General features: G+C 41.3%; 1 protein-coding gene and 1 pseudogene across 1 annotated transcript in view; one reads left to right on the top strand and one right to left on the bottom strand.

Annotated features, from left to right (window-relative positions):
- Positions 1 to 19,642, top strand: part of PIGL (phosphatidylinositol glycan anchor biosynthesis class L) — a 127,479-nt gene that overhangs the window by 48,357 nt on the left and 59,480 nt on the right. The gene's annotated exons all lie outside the window — the stretch shown is intronic.
- LOC143687225 (small ribosomal subunit protein eS27 pseudogene) lies at positions 9,177 to 9,530 on the bottom strand (annotated as a pseudogene).

The following is a 19,642-nucleotide window of genomic DNA, read 5'->3' as shown; positions in this document are numbered from 1 at the left end:
CTGTGTTGTCATATAGGACTTTGTCCCTCCATAATTCTTTGTGTTTGGGTGAGGGTGTGAAGTTTCTAAGTCCTAAACTATGGTAAAGACAACCCAGAAAGGGCCTGCTTGGTTTTTGCTGAGGCTCACAGCAAGCCGGGCTCCCACAGCCTGGCTGCCTCTTGCCGACCTAATGAGCAGAAATTTTCATTTGCTTCTATTTATTCTTTTTAAACTTTATTTAATTATTTTATTTTTAGGGCAGTTGTAATATTACAGAAAAATCATGCAGAAAGTACAGAATCCCTATATATGCCCACAACACGCACACAGTTTTCCCAATTACTAACATTTTGCGTTTAGTGTGGTAAATTTATTACAATGGATGAGCCAATATTATTATATTACTAACTAAAGTTAAATTAGTATTCACTTTGTGTCATACAGTTCTGTGGGTGTTTTTTTCAGTTTGGTAACATATACAACAGAAAATTTCCCATTTTAATGACTTTCAAGTTTACAATTCAGTGATATTCTTTACATTCACAGTGTGCTACAATCACCACCATCCATTATAAACTCTTCCATCACTCCAAATCTCTCTTTGATCTTGTTTCATTGTTTGTTTTCTTTCCACATCTGTTTGTTCAGGACTCTCCATCTTTAAAAACAACAAAACCGTCCACTTAACCCTCTCCCATGACTCCCCTGCCTCCCTCTCTTCCTCTGTGATCAAGAATTATCTATTCTCACTGTCTTGCTCATCTCCTTCTCACTCCCCAGCACGGTAAAATCTGGCTCATCATACTCCCCCATCTGCCATTGAAACTCTTCTTTGTCAGGGTCACTGGTATCTCCCTACATGTTAAATCAGTGAGATTGCTTTCAGTCCCTCTACAGCTTTGATCAATGCTGACACCTCCCTCCCTCTTGAAACCACTTTTAGCCTCTGTAACCATGCTCTGCTCTACCTGTCCTCTTGCTTCCTTCCCTCCCTGGCCATTGTCAACCACTCTGCTTCCTTTGGCTGGTCCTTTAATGCTTGAGGGTTTATCTCAAGTCCTTCCATCATTTTTCATTTTCTGTACCCTCCCTATGTATCAAATCACATATGAGTCTCCGTATTTGATGCACATTCTACACTTGAGGAGCTATTACAAAACACCAGTACACCTTTCAGCCAGGTTCACGTGGAGGCCTGGAAGAAGTGAGAATCCTGGGAACTCATGGGGAAGCTTAGGTTGCAGTTTGTTTGTTTATTTATTAGTCTTTGGAATGTATTCGTTTATTATTTTCATCTTCATTTAACTCATTATTTGAGGATATACTGTATCTCAGATACTAAGTCCTAGGAATACAAAATGAAAGGTCACATTCTTGCCCTCAAGATGATTACATCTGGTTGAGAAGAACAAATCAGTCAGTGACAAGGATACCACAACAAGTGCTGTTCCAAATGCCAGCACTCGAAGTGGAATCAGGAGTCAGGAAAGGCCATGTACAGATTACCTGGGATTGGGGATTGAATCACATACCCCACTGTGAAGCTTAATTTCATGTGTCAGCTTGGCTATGTTATGGTGTCCATTAATTTATCAAGCAAGCACTGGCCTGATTGTTACTGTAAGGGTGTTTCAGAGATTTTAATCATTTGTCATTTGATAACATCTATGGCTGATTATATCTACAATCAACAAAACCATTACCAATGAGAGATGTCTCCTATTCCTTCAGTTGAAAGCCCAAAGGGAGAACTGATGATTTCAGAAGTCAAAAAAGAAGAATTTCTATCTCTACTCCTGACAGCCAGTTCTCCTGAGGAATTTATCTTCACCTTCATCATAGTTTCTGACTTGCAGCTTCTCCTAAGGGAGTCAGTGGCAGCTGCATCAAGTTTCCAGCTGTCCAGAATTCAAACTTGCTAATCCTCTTAGTTGTGAGGGGATATATATACATTTTATACATAATTATTGTATTATACTTCCTATAATAAATCTCAGCTCTTTTGCTCTGGAGAACCCTAATACACCCACAAATGACCTGTTCAAGTTCTAACACTGGTCCTTTGTATTTGAACCCATTTGTAAATAAGATCTTTGACGATCTTTTCAGGTAAGGTATGGCCCAACTGAATGAGGGTGATACTTATTAAATATAGCTGTGCTGTTTTGAAACTGTTTCATACCCCAGAAAAGCCATGTTTCTTCTAACCCATTCTTGTGGGGGCAGACCTGTTGTTGGGCGGGACCTTTTGATTAGGTCATTTCCATGGAGATATGACCCACCCAATTGTGGGTGGGACCTTTTGATTAGATGGAGATGTGACCCCTCCCATTCGCTGTGGGTCTTAATCCTTTACCTGGAGCTCTGTATGAAGAAAATAAAAGGCAGAAGACGTAGAGAGAGCTCAAAGCTGACACAGAGAACAGAGAGATGAAAACAAAACATGGATATCTGGAGATGCAGAAGGAGTTAAGGGCCATTTGAATCCAGAAGCCAGGAGAAAAGGATGACATTGGTGTGTACCTTTCCACATGACAGAGAAACTTTGGATGCAATCAATCATCTTTCTTCAAAGTCAAGATATAGGTCTCTGGGTGCCTGAATTTGGATATTATCACAGCCTTAGAACTGTAAGGTTTGTAACCTAATAAATCCCCTTTGTAAAAGCCAATCTTTTTTGCTATATTGCATTCTGGTAGTATGAGCAAACCAAAACAATGGCCAAAGTCCTTATAAGCAGAGGAAATTGGACACGTGCAGGAACCAGAGGAAGAGACAAAGAGAGATCACCATGTGACAGAGGTTTGCTAGAAACCCACCTCAAGGATACTTCAGACTTCAAAGAAAGCATAGACTGCTGACACCTTGATTTTGGACTTCTGGCTCCAAAATGGTGAGAAAGTACATTCCTGTTGTGTAAGTCAACCAATTTGTGGTATTTGTCATAGCAGCCCTGGCAAACAAAGACACCTGTGATCTGAGTCTTGAAGGACAAGTAGGGATTAGTTAAGTACATTCCAGACAAAATGTTCTGCCAGATACCTGGAGTAGAACATACCTGAGGAAATGTGATAAAGGAAGAAGTGAGGGAGCAAGACAGTTACCAGACCACAAAGGTCATGTGTTAGATTAATGTTCAGGTACTTAAAACATTTTCATAAAATTATAAGGAGGTTTGAAGTATGTTAAACTGGACTAAGATTGATCTAACGTGAATTTTAGAAAGATCTCTGTGTTAACATTGTAAAGAGTAGCTTAGGGGAGGGATTCAGACCTGGGGCAGTGAAACCAGTTAGTTTAATCAGGTGAGAGGTGAAAAAAGTCAGAAATAATGCAATGGTAGATGAGATAGAGGGAAGGAGATGGTTCCTGGTACCATTACACAGGTAGCCATTATAGGACTTGGTGACCCTTTGGCTGTCATAGATAAGGGAGAGAAGAGACCAGGGAGACTCCCAGATGTCTGACTTTAGTGACTGAGGGACTGGTGTACATCACTTGTGCTAAATGGCTCATCTTTACATCATCCCTGACTGGACACCAAAAATGTCACTCTGCCTAAAGAAAGTACTATGTGATTTCTTAACACATAGTAGGGTAGGTGTGTTAAAGCCATGACCAGGTCTTCTGGCTGAAGGTAGTGTCTCTTGATTTTCCCAGCTAGTGAAGATACTCAGAATCTCATTAGCAAAGAGATTGGCCTCCACCAATCTCCTCCGCAGAGTTCTTGGTATTCACAGGGCCTAACTCAAAGGTCAAGTCTTCAGAGCTTCTAGGCTATTCTTCATTAGGAAAGGTGTTTATCTGAAGTGTTCTGAAGCAACCTGTCACAAATGGAGAATGCAAATCCTGGCCACTTGGAAACCAGGGTTATTGCCAGGAAGGCAATGTCCAATATCAAGTCTGGAAGTCAGTACAACTCCAGTAATAGGAGATCAAGAGTGAGGCCAGATGCTAAGAGGCTGGAGCACCGTGACAGAAATAGATCAGGACAAGCAGTTCAGAAGTGAGGCCAAGAAAAAAAGGAAGGCTAGAGTTCTCTTATGAATCTCAGCTGGAAAACACTGCTGCAGAACAGTGATTTATTTTAAACTCACAAGCTTGTAAAACATTTCAGATGCTAATTCTATCAGTGTTTGGAGCATCTCTGTAAGGCAAAGCACTGGGCTTGTTGGCATCCAAGGATTGTGTATTTAGATGGATATATATAAAGAGATCTTTTGCCTGGGAGAGCAAGATCTTTGAGCAAATTTATGTATTTTTCAGACTTTCATATTTTCATTTATATTTGTTTTATTTCACTTCATTTCCCAAGAAAGGATCTTCTACAAATCTTAGTAATTCATTCCTGTTAGACTTAAATTCAGTCCCCATGGAACCTCTGTCCCCTCAAGATTGTCTTATTGCAGGCATGTCTCCCAGAGGTCCAGGGACCTCAACACCCCAGGCCAGTAAGCCAGTCATCAGATTATATTAGGCCTGGGTGGGGTGAATGTAGGCCTGAACTTGACAAGGGCCAGTTTCCAAAAGGTCAGATCTCATGGGTAAGCCATTGCAGCAAGAATGTCTAATTAAAGAGGATGATCAATGTCAGGCAGGTTGGCCCTGTTGTGATTCTGAGTTATCTAACTAGAACTAGACCACAGCCAGCACCTAGAAGAAGAGTTAAATTAGTAGGCTGTAACATGTCGTTTAGATCTTACCACACCTTCTTAAGTGGGCTCTCTCTACTTTCAGTGGAGGAACAGATGGTCAAGGCAAGGCAGAAGACCAATCACAAAGACTTGGAAAGCACCACAGGAGCCATGGAGGGAAAAACTGGAGATTGATGCTCACACAGATGATTCAGATTCACTGTAAGCCCCTTAGATACTGAGTCTAAAATATGCCATCCCAGTGGTAACTGTAGGCCCTATTTGTTCCTGGGGATGGGTCTCACCAATTAGTACCTGCCTGGTCCATATTGACTCCAGACAGAGGAAAGGCTAAGGATCCTATGAGATGGGGAAGGAGAACATTAATACAAATTGATTTACCTTCATTGCCTAGAGAATTTGTACCAGTTTTCAACCCACAAGACTAGAGCAACGTTTCTTAATCTCAGGTGCAGTCTGCATCGATTTTTTTCCTCCCTTCTGATTTATTCTTGGGGTTCATCCCTATAAAACTTATTCCTGTAAAGGAAAAGCTAAGCCTACTTTTAGTTATGCCTAAGAGTCACCCCCAGAGAATCCCTTTTGTTACTCAGATGTAGATTCTCTCTAAGCCAACTTGGCAGGTGAACTCACTGCTCTCCCCTCTGTGTGGGACATACCTCCCAGAGGTGTAAATCTCCCTGGCAACATTGGACTTGACTCCTAGGGATCAGCCAGGACCCGACTTATCATGGGATTGAGAAAGCCTTATTGACCAAAGTGGAGAAGAGAGAAGTGAGACAAAGTCTCAGTGACTGAGAGATTTCAAACAGTCTAGTAGCTATCCTGGAGGTTATAAGAATAACCTAAAATATAATATAAATGCATATATAATGCATATTCTTATGTATTATATCAATATCCCTTTTTATATTGTTGTATTGGAGTGGCTAGAAGGAAATGCCAGAAACTGTTAAATTGTATTCCAGTAGCCTTGATTCTTGAAGATGATTGTATAACTATATAAATTTTATAAAAAACATAAAATAAAAATAAATTAATTAATAGTAAAAACTATGTGCATTTTACAATGTGACCATGTGGTTGTGAAAACCTTCTGTCTGGTGCTCCTTTTATCCAGGGTATAGACAGATAAGTAAAAAAATAAGGACAAAAAAATTAATAAATAATAAGGGGAATAAAGGGTAAAAAAAAATTGGATTCTTTGAAATACTAGTGGTCAATGAGAGGGAAGGGTATGGGATATAAGAGTTTTTTCATTTCTTTTTCTGGAGTGATGCAAATGTTCTGAAAATGATCATGGTGATGAATACACAACTGTGTGATTATATTGTGAGCCATTGACTATATACTTTGGCTGGACTGTATGTATGTGAAGATGTCCCAAAAAAATAGTTTTAAAAATAAGACTTGCTGCCATGATATGAGAAATATTAGTCTAGATTAAGCCATTGAATAGTATGAGGATTTTGTAAAAAAAAATTGTTTAAATCACTCCTTATGCAAGTGCTCTTTTGAACTATTAAGGACTTAATGATTTATTATTAATAATACTGTTGAATTAGAGAAAGAAGCTGCTTCAGTTCAATCAGAATCCACTGATCAAGCTTGGAAGCCTTGCCTCGTAGTTCATTGCCTGTCTGTCAGTTGCTTCAGGACTGTCCTACCAATCCATCAGAGCTTCATTCTTGACACTTGCGCTAGGGATTCTCAGCAGTTCAGTTATTACCCACTCATTGCTCTTGGCCAGCTGTTAAACTTAATGCTCCCTCTCATCTCCCCTCCTCCTAGTGTCTAGACTTCTTCAGAGGGAGGGGACGGCATCCTGCATTAGCATCGTCAACTTGGATGGCCACCAGGATATTGCTTAAGAAAGCTGCTTTTATAAACTGTCAAGCAATGTACTCGTGTGTTCAATTACCAGCACCTGCCTAGCCTTGGCACATTGATGGTGTCTGATGAATGTTTACATATTCCCCAGAGCAAGTCAGACAGACCACCTCCAGCTAATCCTTCTCTATCTCCTTTCTTGTCCCTTCTTGCTAGCCCTTTCTTTGTAGATCTTCTTCAAAGCTGTCCTCAGCCCTCTTCTGGCTTTAGTCCTTGTCCTAGGCAGTCTCACTAAGCACCTGGCCTCAGTTCTCACCTATCTGATGCCTGCCTCCCAGACAGTCCCTTGGAGGGAGAAATTACTCTGTTCATCTCATACAGCCTCCTTCCCTTACTTCTAGTGGGCCCTTTGGTCACAGTGAAGCTATGTTTGCATTACCGCCCATAGGTATCTCCATTTTTTATTCCCCCCACTCTAAATCAGGCCCTTGCAATATGCTATTTGGACTCTTGCAGAGACTCCTCAGAAATCTTTAATCCCCATTGTTTTTATCCCCCTTGTGTCTAGCAATAATCTAGTCAAGTTCACAGCCTGAACTCCTTCATATTTTGCAGTCTAATCACACAGGACCGCTTACTGTTCACTGACCACTTCTTGATGATGCTCCTACTTCATTACTCATTCCATTCCTCAGCACTCAAATATCGGCTCCACAGCTAACATGGTATTGGGCACTGACCACAGACCAAGGTCTGTGCTAAGTGTCATACAGATATTATCTCATTTAATCCTCACCTCAGCCTGATGAAATGGAAAGAGCTAGCCCAGTTAAAACCTCTGCTTGATTGCTGCTTAATATGTACCTCTTGTGGCCCCAAATTGCCCTGTACTATTAGCTGTATCCCCTTTTGTTGTGTCCCTCTGTTATTTCATCCCTCTCATGTAGTTTAGTCTTTACCAACTCTTCAAACATTCTCAAGATTGTAAAAAAATCTTTCCCTAGACTGCCATGCTCTTAATTTCTATCTCTCACTTTCTTGTCATTCTTAAACTTCTTGAAAGCACTACAGATGATCCTTTCTCATTACCCACTGACCCCTGTTCTTGTTATTTAGCTTCTGTCCACCCTACTTCCTTGGATTGCTTTTGGAGGTCACAAGTGATTTTTTAAGGGGTAAAATCCATGAGCCCTGTCCCAGTGCTCATCTCCTTCAACCTCTTGGCAGTGTTGATGCTACTAGCTACATATCCTCCTGACTTCCATTTCTACTGCACTGCCCTTGTGTTCAAATCTGTTAGCCTTTGTTATCCTTACTCAAGAGTTTTCCAAACTAAGGTTCTTATACCCATAGCCACGACTCCTTGTTGAGAAATGTTGCAATGTGTTTTAATTTTGATGACCTTAAAACAAAGCAAAACCAAAGAGCTCTATGTGGATGAGCACTTTATAATTGAGTACCACCAATTTCAGTGCCCATTCTGGAACTGGCCACCAAATAAAGTGAGAGCACTTGACTTTTAAAGGGATGCAGTCTTTCTCAAATGGGAGTGTTTTGGTGTCCTCATTGCTAAAGCAAATAGCACGCAATGAGTTGGCTTAAACAATGGGAATTTATTGGTTCATATTGTGAAGTTAGGAGAAATCTAAATCAAAGTGTTATCAAACCAGTGATGGTGTTCTGGGGCAGCTGCTAGTGATCCTTCATCCTGGGCTCCTGTTACCTGGCAGTGCACATTGCAGCCTCTCCTTCCAGGTTCCATTGGTGTGCTGGTTTAAAAGGATGTATGTACCCTAGAAAAGCCATGTTTTAATCCTAATACCATTTTGTAAAGGCAGCTGTTTCTTCTAATTCCTATTCAGTGTTGTATGTTTGAAACTGTAATTAGATCATCTTCCTGGAGATGTGATTTAATCAAGAGTGCTTGTTAAACTGGATTAGGTGGAGGTGTGTCTCCACCCATTTGGGTGGGTCTTGATTAGTTTACTAGAATCCTGTAAAAGGGGAAACATTTTGAAGAAAGAGAGATTTGAGAGAACAGAGAATGGCATAGCCATGAGAAGCAGAAAGTCTACCAACCAGCATCCTTTAGAGATGAAGAAGGAAAATGCCTCCCGGGTTGCTTCATGAAACAGGAAGCCAGGAGAAGAAGCTAGCAGATGACACCATGTTCGCCATGTGCCCTTCCAGATGAGAGAGGAACCCTGACCGTGTTCACCATATGCCTTTCCAGATGAGAGAGAAACTCTGACTGTGTTCGCCATGTGCCCTTCCACTTGAAAGAGAAACCCTGAACTTCATCAACTTTCTTGAACCAAGGTATCTTTCCCTGGATGCCTTAGATTGGACATTTCTATAGACTTGCTTTAACTGGGACATTTTCTCGGCCTATAAACTGTGAACTTGAAACTCATTAAATTCTCCTTTTTAAAAGCCATTCCGTTTCTGGTATATTGCATTCCGGCAGCTAGCAAACTAGAACAATTGGCTTTCAGCTTCTGGCTTCTCCCTTGGTGGCTTTTTCTCTTTGTGTCTGAATTTCATTCTTCTTGTAAAAGGATTCCGGTAATAAGACTAAGACCCATCCTGATTGAATTGGGTCAAATCTTACCTGAAGTAACCTCATTGAAAGGTCCTATTTACAATGGGTTCACACACATAGGAATGGATTAAGTTTAAGAGCATGTTTTTCTGTTTTTTTTGTTTTTGTTTTTTTTTTTTTTTGTATCCAAAATGTTTATTGTGATGGTGCCCCACTCATCTTGCTTCAGTGTGCTCTTACTGCTGCTTCCTTCTGAAGGAGCATCCTTCTGTAAGCCTTGCTTTTCCTCCAGTAGGCTGGCAGAGAACAGTGGAACAGCCAACACACAAAACTACTGTCTGTGCATGGCTAAAGACCATGGTGATTTTATAGCACCCTGGACATTTCATATCCATGAAGTAGGAATTGGGGCTCTGCACCAGGCGCTTCTTCTTGTGTTTCCTCTTCTCCTCCTCTGGAGAGGGATGAAGGAGGTCTTTTGCGAGAGGCATGTTCTCGTGGGGACGTCGTCACCGCCGGAAAGGCTGTTTTTCTGTTTTTACATAGCTTCAAGTCACCACATGGTATTTTGCCTTGGATTTCATTATTAGAACATTGGCCTCATCCTTGCATCCCTCATGCAACTCAATGAAGTCTAAATAGCAAAGTACCATTTCCACTGAGAGCTTTCTCAGAGCTCCCCAGTCCACAGTTCCGGTGCCCTCTCTCAGATTCCAGTGGGAGCCAGCATGCAGAATGCCTGGTATTCATTGTGAGCCAGGCCATGTGGCCCAGCGGGATCTGGGGCTCTGCTCTCTGGCTTTCTGTCTTACCTCATTTCTTGGCTTATGAAAGGGTGTCAGGTGCTTGTCAAAATCAGGGATAAACCCCTTCTCTGAGGTAACACCAATTGTGGTTCTTTAAAAACAAACAATGAGGCAGAAATTTCAGGCACCAGATTTAGAGACCAGTGAAAGGTTATACCCCTTTCTTCTTGTGCTGGTTTGAAGTGTTGTATATCCCAAAAAAAGCCATGTCCTGATTCAATATTGTAGGATGGAAACTTTGACTGGATTGTTTCCATGGAGTTGTGACTCCACCCATTCAAAGTAGGTCTTGATTACTTTACTAGAGTCCTTTAAAAGGGAAAATGTTTTGGAGAAACCCCAGATGCAGATGCTTGGAGAAGAATTGCTTCAGAGCCGACAAAGATACAGGTATTTGAAGATGCTTGGAGTACCAGTAGAGAGAGCAGATGCCTAGATGGGGATGTTTGGAACCCAGCAGACATCACCACATGCCTTAACGTGAGATGCTAAGTAAGCCAGAACCCAGAGTTGTGCCCCAGAGGTGTTAAGTCAAGGCCCATGGACGCTTAGAGAGGAAACCCCTGGCATCAGAAATTGGAAAGTAACAGAACCAGGAACAAAAGCCAGCAGACACCAGCCACTTGCCTTCCCATGTGACAGATATCAGCCTTTCTTGAGTCAAGTTATCTTTATCTGGATGCCTTAGTTTGAACATTTTTATGGCCTTAGAACTGTAGACTTGTAGCTTAATAAATTCCCTTTAAAAAAGCCAACCCATTTCTGGTATATTGCATTCCAACAGCATTAGCAAACCAAAACACTTGTATACTCAAAATAATATTATACACTGCTCAAATATTGCCCACACCTGTTTAGCTTTCTGCTTAGGACATTTTTTTCTGTTTTCCAGTAGTTAATTAAACAGAAAATTGGCAATTTGGGGATTTTTTGCAAGAACTTTGCAAGTATGAAGTAATGTGAAGTTCATCTTTCTGAAAAAGCTGGGCCCAGATTGTAGTGTAACTGATTCCATATAATTCCTAGCAGTCATGATTTGCTAATCTCTTTCATTTCCTATGAGAAGGGAAAAATCTCTTTTATGGTTAAAATTGGGAGCTTTAAGTTTTGTGTAGATAAGAGTCTCCTGGGACATTTGGTCTTATGTCTGGGCTCCTAAGCTGCTTGAAGATTAGCACCTTATCGGAAGAGAGACTTAATAAAAATTGATCAATTGGCTTTTGTGTATCTCTTTTCTCAGCCAGGTCCTATTCCTCAGATCTTTTCCTTTCTCTTTCTACTCACCACCCCACCACACACCCTATCCCCCATTTTCTTTTCTTCTCTGTGCTTGTCTTAAACGAGTCACTGATGATTCAGAGTTGCCCAGCCTTGCTTTAGTATGTCATGTCTCAAACCTCTCCTCAGCTTATCTAACTCCTGTGCAGTCTAGTGACTGGTTACTCATGCAATCTGGCAGCCACATCCTTGGGAGGTGGGCTCAGTGTTAGCAGTCTGAGGCCCCCTGGAACCTCACAAGCCCTGAGTAATCTTCCATGCTTGCTTGTTCTCTGCTTAGCACTCATCTTAGCACTGAACTCTGCTGCCCTTTGCCCGCTTTGGATGACAAAGGAGGTCCTCAAGTTTAGAAATGTGCTGGGATGGGGGTGGGGGGGGGAGGGCCGGCAGAACCTTCCAACTCTGGCAGTGCAAGCCGCAAGACCAAATAAGGGTGTGTGAGCCACCCCTGACTATTCAAGTTCAGAGTGCAGTGTGTAGAAGTGGGACTCGGTTTTCAGACAAGATAAGCTATTACCCAACCCTGGCTGCCACCCAGTGGCAGGGACTGTGTATTCTGCCTTGGCAGGCAGAGCTAGATCTGGGGGAGGGACAGACAACCTGTGCTCATTGGGGAGGGGGAGTCCCCTCGCTGGAGCCAAGTGATTGAAGGCCCCAACAACCCTCCCACCGCTTCCACTCCCCAACTCCCCAAATATTTTCACAAAGCATTTCCATGATTCTGCAAACACGGTTTAAGACTGTTGGCCAGGGTGAGTCATTAGAATGTGTAGGAAAGGTCAGAGTTGGGGGATATGCAGCCAGTACAAAAACAAATGTTATTTTTATGAACTCTCACAGGCTGTGGGGCCCAGCTTGTTTACTGAACTCTAAGGTCTAGGGCGGGCCTAGGATTTGTGGCATTTTTCCAGCAGTATTAACTGTGTGTTAGTGAAATACACCCCAAGGAAGGGGTTGTCAGGCTGGCACTTACTGTACCAAAACACTGGCAAGAGTTGGCTTCCTCTGTTGTGTTCGCTAGCTTCCCAGAGACTAGTGTGTACTCCTCAGAGGTCTTCAGGCCAAACTCAGGCCCCTCACCTCCATGAGGAGCTGTGTGGGCTTCAACAACTGTTGGATAGTGTGACCTAAAACTCAGTTCTGTGGCTCTGAAAGTCAGCAGTGCTACATACAACTGTTAAAGAAACCAAAAAGAGATCAGGCTTCAATTAGAGATAAGAATGAAGCCTATCTTGTTGGGACTAAGGTAAATCAGAATACAGGCTAGAGGATGACAGTGTCTGTATTTTAGAATTTCACCTACTATATGAGACCAAAGAAGAGAGAGAGATTTTGTTCAAAACCTAAAGTTTCCGTAGCACATAATCTAACTCAGCCTGTCTGGATAGCTCATTTAAACAACCCAAATACATGGAGTCCAGAATGGGAATGAGGGCTTGTAATTCTGTATAGCTTAATGTAATACCTGGATACATCCTAGAGTATGTTGGGCAGATAATTAAAAAGTATTGGCAAAGTCCCTTGAAGGAAAGACAGGAGAAAACATATGGAACTATTAAGCTTTCCCACCTGGGAAACTCCTGATACTGTCTCAAATATTAGGGACTCCCAAGTCAATAGGCCAAATCCTTGATCTTGAGGGTTTGTTCTTATGAAAACTTACTTCTGTAGCAGAGAAGTTAAGCCTACCTATAGTTATACCTAAGAGTTTCTTCCAGAGAAACTCTTGTTCTCAGATGAGGCCTCTCTTTCTCTTTAAGCCTAACTGCGAGGAAAATCATTACCCTCCCCCCTATGTGGGATATGACATCCAGGGGTGAAAGTCTCTGGCAATGTGGAATATGACTTCCAGGGATGAACCTGGCCCTGGCACCGTGGGATCCACAATGCCTTACTGACCAAAAGGGGAAATAGAAATGTAACAAAATAAGGTATCACTGATTAAGAGAGTTCATGTAGAGTCGAGAGGCTTTTCTAGAGGCTACTCTTATGCAAGCTTCAGCTAGGTATTACTAATTGCCATGGTTTGCCAAACCCCAACAACATCATTCCTGTTAACCCTAAAGAATACCTAGGGCTTTATCTGAGATTCTACAGAAGTTTCACAAACTGAGATTACTTTCCAGAAACCTAAAACTTCCAGATGGGTTCCTAGGCCAGTTATGTCCTGGCTTCTCCAAGAACATCAACCAGCTTTATTCCCCTCTCCCATATTATCGGCATCCCTTTCTAACATGAAGAAGTTAGAATGAGCATAACCCAAATACCTCTAAAGATTGAAAGAAGAATCAAAGGAGAAGTGAAGTTATAACAGAAAAGATAGGATTTCACATATGAGTATGTCTACTGAATCATTTTCTTATTTCTGTAGTCACCAGTGTCTTGGAGCATCTAGAAAGAAACACCTAAAATTATGGAACTGTAAACCAAACCAAATTCTAAAATCTTTTCTGTAACTACTTGTTACAGTGTACTTCGAAATGTATTGCTTTTGTATATATATATATCTCACAATAAAAAATGTTAAAAAGAAAACAAAAACACTGGGTAATACTTGTGACCCTATCCAGCTTGGATACCCTCACCTCCTCCCCCAACCCCTCTCTCCTTTCTCTTAGCAGCACAGATCTCACTGTCTAGGCCTTCAGCTTCCTGAGCAAAGGGACCATAGCTTTGTTGTATTTGTGCCCAGTGCATGTGTGCTTAGTCCTGTCAGCTCTATCAGAAGTTATTTCATTCTCTCCAGTCCCCGCCCCAGTGTGTTAGACACCCCTGCTGACCCCCAGGCCTGTGTAGGCTCCCACCAACCTCAACTACTCCACACTAACAGCTGCTCCCCAGTTTCTCTACTGTTCCTCAGAGTCTCAAGCACACAAGAGTGCACAGCACCTGAAGAATTGCAGAGTCACCACCCTATGGAATAAATCCTGGACCAACAGGAAACACGAGCCAAGAGAAAACACTTCCCAATTTCTCCTTCTGAACAGGTGGACAGGTCTCAGATGATTTTCATTCAGACTACTCTGGCAGTCCTGTGGGACCAAGGGGTGAAGCATCCTTGTACTACACACTCTTCCTTCCCTGTTTCCTCCCTGCACTCACTCCCATACCCTACAATCACACTCCCCATGAAGGACGCACACACACACTTTCATCCTGGGTGCCGCTTTCGGGAATCCCAGCCTATCAGGAAACTTGAGTACATTCAGAGCCCCTCATTTAGAAGATCTCTTAGATTTATTTTGTTTTCAAGATCTAATTCCTCGTGCGGCATGCAATTCATTCCTATGAATGAAACTTAAGAGCTGTATGTTGAATAAAATGTCGGAAACGAAAAGACAAATATTATCATACCTCACTCATATGGACTAACTGTAATATAAAAAGTCATTGAACTGAAGTCGAGAGCATAGATTATCAGGTTGAGGCCTATTATAAAGGGTCCTGGATTGTAAACTCTTGCAGCAGTAACATATTCAGGAGTTGTAACTATTACTTCTAAATTCTGAGATACTGAACTATTTGTATATAACCTGGTTGTTCCCAGAAACTTCGGGTATTTATGTGACACCTAAGGCTCAAAGTTAGAGCACTGAAGCTATGAAAGTCAGCAGTACCCCATGCAGAAACTGTTTAAAAAGTTGAAAAAGGGATCAGGTTTCAACTAGAGATATGAATGAAGTTGATCTGGACAGGACTGGGGTAGATCAGAAAACAGTGTAAAGGATGATATCATCCATATTTTAAAACTTCAACTTCTGTGTGAGAACAAAGGAAGAGATGTTTATTTGGTACGAAATTTCTATCTTGGGTAGCACATTACCTAATTTAACTTGTGTGGTCAGTTTAGTTAAACATAATAAGTACATAAAATCTTGAATAGGGTATGAGATCTTGTTGGTTTGTTCAGGTTAGTGTGATGTCCCGATATATCCCAGAGTAATTTGGGCAGTGAATAAAGAAGTATTTGCAAAGTTCCTTGGGGGTCTGGGAAGAAAGGAGGAACTATTCAGCTTCCCCAGTGGGGAATTCCTGATATTCTTGCAAGCAGTGGAGACAACAAATTCAATAGGCTGAACCCTCGATCTTGAGATTCGCTCCTATGAAATTTATTCCTGCAAGTAGAAGCTAAGCCTACTTATAATTATGCCTAAGTGTCACCCCCCAGAGAATGTCTTTTGTTGCTCAGATGTGGCCTCTCTCTCTAAGCCAACACGGCAGGTGAACTCACTGCCCTCCCTAAGTGAGACATGACTCCCAGGGGTGTAAATCTCCCTGGCAACGTGGGACAGAAATCCTGAAATAAGCTGGAACCCAGCATCATGGGATTGAGAAAGCTTTCTTGACCAAAAAGGGGAAGGGAAAAATGAGACAAAATAAAGTGTCAGTGGCTGAGAGATTCCAAACACAGTTGAAAGGTTGTCCTGGAGGTTATTCTTATGCATTCATTATATAGATATCCCTTTTTAGTGTATTGGAATGGCTGGAGGGAAGTACCTGAAACTGCTGAGCTGTGTTCCAGTAGCCTTGTATAATGATACAACATTTACGATGTGACTGTGTGATTGTGAAAACCTTGTGTCTGATGCTCCTTTTATACAGGGTATGGGCAGATGAGTGAAAAAATATTAAATAAATAAACAATAGATGTGCTGGTTTGAAAGGAAGTATGCCCCCTAAGAAAAGCCATGTTTTAATATAAATACCATTTCATAAAGGTAGAATAATCTCTATTCAATGCTGTATGTTTGAAACTGTAATGAGATCATCTCCCTGGATGATGTGTTTAGTCAAGAATGGTTGTTAAACTGAATTAGGGGACAACATGTCTCCACCCATTTGGGTGGATCTTAATTGGTTTATTGAAGCCCTGTAAATGAGGAAATATTTTGAAGAACGAGAGATTCAGAGAGAGCAGAGAATGCTGCAGCACCACGAAACAGAGTCCACCAGCCAGTGACCTTTGGAGATGAAGAAGGAAAACGCCTCCCAGGGGGCTTCATGAAACCGGAAGCCAGGAGAGAAAGCTAGCAGATGATGCCGTATTCGCCATGTGCCCTCCCAGCCGAGAGAGAAGCCCTGACTGTGTTTGCCATGTGCCTTCTCACTTGAGAGAGAAACCCTGAACTTCATCAGCCTTCTTGAACCAAGGTATCTTTTCCTGGATGCCTTTGATTGAACATTTCTATAGACTTGTTTTGATTGGGACATTTTCTCGGCCCTAGAACTGTAAACTAGCAACTCATTAAATTCCCCATTTTAAAAGCTATTCTGTTTCTGGTATATGGCATTCCGGCAGCTAGCAAACTAGAACAATAGACAAGGGGTCAAATAAATTGGGTAGATGAAATAATAGGGGTCAATGAGAGTAAGGGGTAAGGTTTATGGGATGTGGGAATTTTTTTCTTTTTTGTTTTTATTTCTTTTTCTGCATATGTTCTAAAAATGATCATGATGATGAATACATAACTAAATGATGATATTGTGATGTATGGACTGTGTGTGAAGATTTGTCAAAAATATTTTTAAAAATTCCAATTGCTTCTTTTAATATATTTCTGTTTCTCATCTAAGTCTCATTGTTTTTGACCGAGAAACAAGAAGCAAAATTAAAGTTGAGTAACTCTTGTTTTCAGATTTGGTTTTTTTTTTGCCCGGTCACGTATTAACATCCCTTGCCAAAGATGTATCTGGGTTTCTTTTGTGTTACTTAGTACATGCTCCAAAAAACGCTGAATTCTCTTTAGTGTTTTTTCATAAGCTACAATTCAGGAAGTCAGAGAAACTGCTCCATGGTAGCAGAGCCCTAGAGCTGGGAAAAGATCAAATCTACCTCTTTTCTTTCCAAGTCCACCTCTTTCTGTGTAATTACAGTGAAAGTGGTGAGGGGCCTGAGCTGAGTCTGGCTTCGCTAGTTACTTCCTCAGGGTAAATTTGAAGAAGTACTGGGTCAAAGGGCATGAGTAATCACATATTGCCAAATTGCCTTCTTACTGAGATGTAGCATTTAAGCTCACTTGGCAGGATGCAACACTGCCCCCTTTCCTGGGCTCTTTACCACACAGGTACCTTGCTTTAATTTTGTTTTTGTTATCTTCTAAGAAAGAGTATATGTGGGCAGTTTGCATTTCTTTCTTTGTCCGTTTCCTATTTCAGTCTTCATTAGGCCTTTTTTTATGTTTTAAATAGTCCTCAGACTTCTTTTGTCTACTGTCAAAGAAAAGCAGTGGGCAGTCCTTAAAGTGGCAGCACAGATTTTATTCAATCTCCTATGCAGGGCAAAGAGAATGGATCTTAACTTCCACACACAGGGGTAGCTGGATTTTTTTTTTAATTTATTTATTTATTAATTTTAAAAGATTTAACAACAAATGAACAAGAATATTAACATATGATCATTCTGTTCTACATATATAATCAGTAATTCACAGTTTCATCACATAGTTGCATGTTCATCATTTCTTAGAACATTTGCATCAATTCAGAGAAAGAAATAAAACGAAAACAGAGAAAAAAAGATTATATATGCCATAACCCTTACCCCTCGCTTTCATTGATCACTAGCATTTCAAACTAAATTTATTTTAACATTTGTTCCCCCTATTATTTATTTTTATTCCATATGTTCTACTCGTCTGTTGACAAGGTAGATTAAAGGAGCATCACACACAGGATTTTCACAATCACACAGTCACATTATGAAAGCTATATCATTATTCAATCATCATCAAGAAACATGGGTAACTGGATTTTTTAAAGGGCAGAAGAGGGAAGGGAAATGGGGAATTGAAAAATTAGAAGGTCTGAAAGAAAAAGAGGAACTGGGCATTAGTTCACAGAGGTCAGGGACTCTGACAGTGGACTTATGGAGGGGTTCAGGTGATTGTGTAGTTTTTCTGAGACTATCCTGTGGTTTAAGCAGTATTGCCTCATCTTAGGTAAGCGCTCAGTCTGAGATCAGGGGTCCACCCAGGCTTAGCATTAGAAAAGGCCACCCTTAAAGTTTGACCAAGGCTCTTGTGCAAAGCTTGGAAACCAACACGGCCAAACAGGGTTTCTTGCAAGGATTCACAGAACAGCTTTGGGAGTTCTGCCTTTTATTCTCAGGAAACATCACCTGATCAACTTGAAATGGAGAACAGTGATATGAGAAGACAGCTGGCTTCAGAATTAGAAGGGCTGGGTGCAAGTTCTGCCCTTGTCAGATACTTCAAAGTTTTAGTTTTATCACTGGTGAACCAGGAGGGTTGTATGAGATGAACTCTACTGACTGGAATTCTGTAGACTTCATTTAAATCTGAACTGATTCACAAGTTTGACTGCCTTCATATTCTACTGTTCAGTTCAGTTTGGGGGATGTCATGGTCAGCTTCATGTGTCAACTTGGCCAAGTGGTGGTACCTGTTTGTCTGATTGGGCAAGTGCTGGCCTGTCTGTTGCTATGAGGACATTTCATAGAATTAAATCATGATCATGTTGGCTGCATCCACAGCTGATTCCATTTGTAATCAGCCAAGGGGAGTGTCTTCTGTAATGAGTGATGCTTAATCTAATCACTGGAAGCCTTTTAAGGAGAATTCAGAAGAGACAGGCTCTCTTCCTGCTTCAGCCAGCAACCCTCTCCTGTGGAGTTCGTCCAGACCCTCCGTCAGAATCGTCAGCTTCACAGCCTGCCCTGTGGATTGTGGACTGTATGTTCCCACAATTATGTGAGACACTATAAATTTTGCATTTACGAATATCTCCTGTTGATTCTGTTTCTTTAGAGAACCCTAATTAATACAGCGGAATAACCTCGTATACAGAACAGTGAGAAGAAAAGAGAGGGGAAGAGAACACTTGCTTATTGAAAGTACTGTATATTATGTGACTCCCATGTGCCTCAGTTTCCACCTTTAAAACTTTTCCAAAAGATCCTTTTTCCCTGAAAGTCATCTCAGCCATGCTATAATGAACTCTAAAAGGACTTGTTACCAATGACCCAAATACTCTTGAAGGCCACACTCCCTAAATGGATAATTCTTTCACAGTTGTTGCCCTGACGCTTCAAGAAGAGAACATGAATACAGTGGAGTGATGTCACATGCACAACCAATCAATACACATTCTATTAGAAAAGCCTGAGAGAGGAAAGGAGTGAGATGGTCAGATGCAGGTGATTCTGTCGCCAACTCTACTGAACAAGCATATGCAGAGGGAGTTGAGGTGGGTCACAGGAATCTGCTGCTCCTTTCATCTTAATTCTTGTCAGTCTATCATAATGGAAGCATCAAGTGATGGCAGCTCAACACTTTCTAGTGTGATCCCTGGTTATCCTTGTCTTGAACCGCAGCATCTACCTCTCCCTTGCCCTGCTTAATCCTTCAGCGTCATCATCTCTGCTTTACTTGACCAAACCTTGACCAAAAACTTAATTTCAGTCCACTGATCCCAAGGGTTCCAGCCAGAAAAAATTATAGTTTTAGATCTGTGCAAATTTACCCCAATTCATCAGCAGCTGAGAGCTTTCCATGCTCTGTTATGAAAACTGCAATAAAAGCAGTAAAGGA

This window comes from Tamandua tetradactyla, chromosome 6, assembly GCF_023851605.1.
Source record: "Tamandua tetradactyla isolate mTamTet1 chromosome 6, mTamTet1.pri, whole genome shotgun sequence".
Classification (NCBI taxonomy): Eukaryota; Metazoa; Chordata; class Mammalia; order Pilosa; family Myrmecophagidae; genus Tamandua; species Tamandua tetradactyla.
This window is presented reverse-complemented; position numbering and strand designations above follow the sequence as displayed.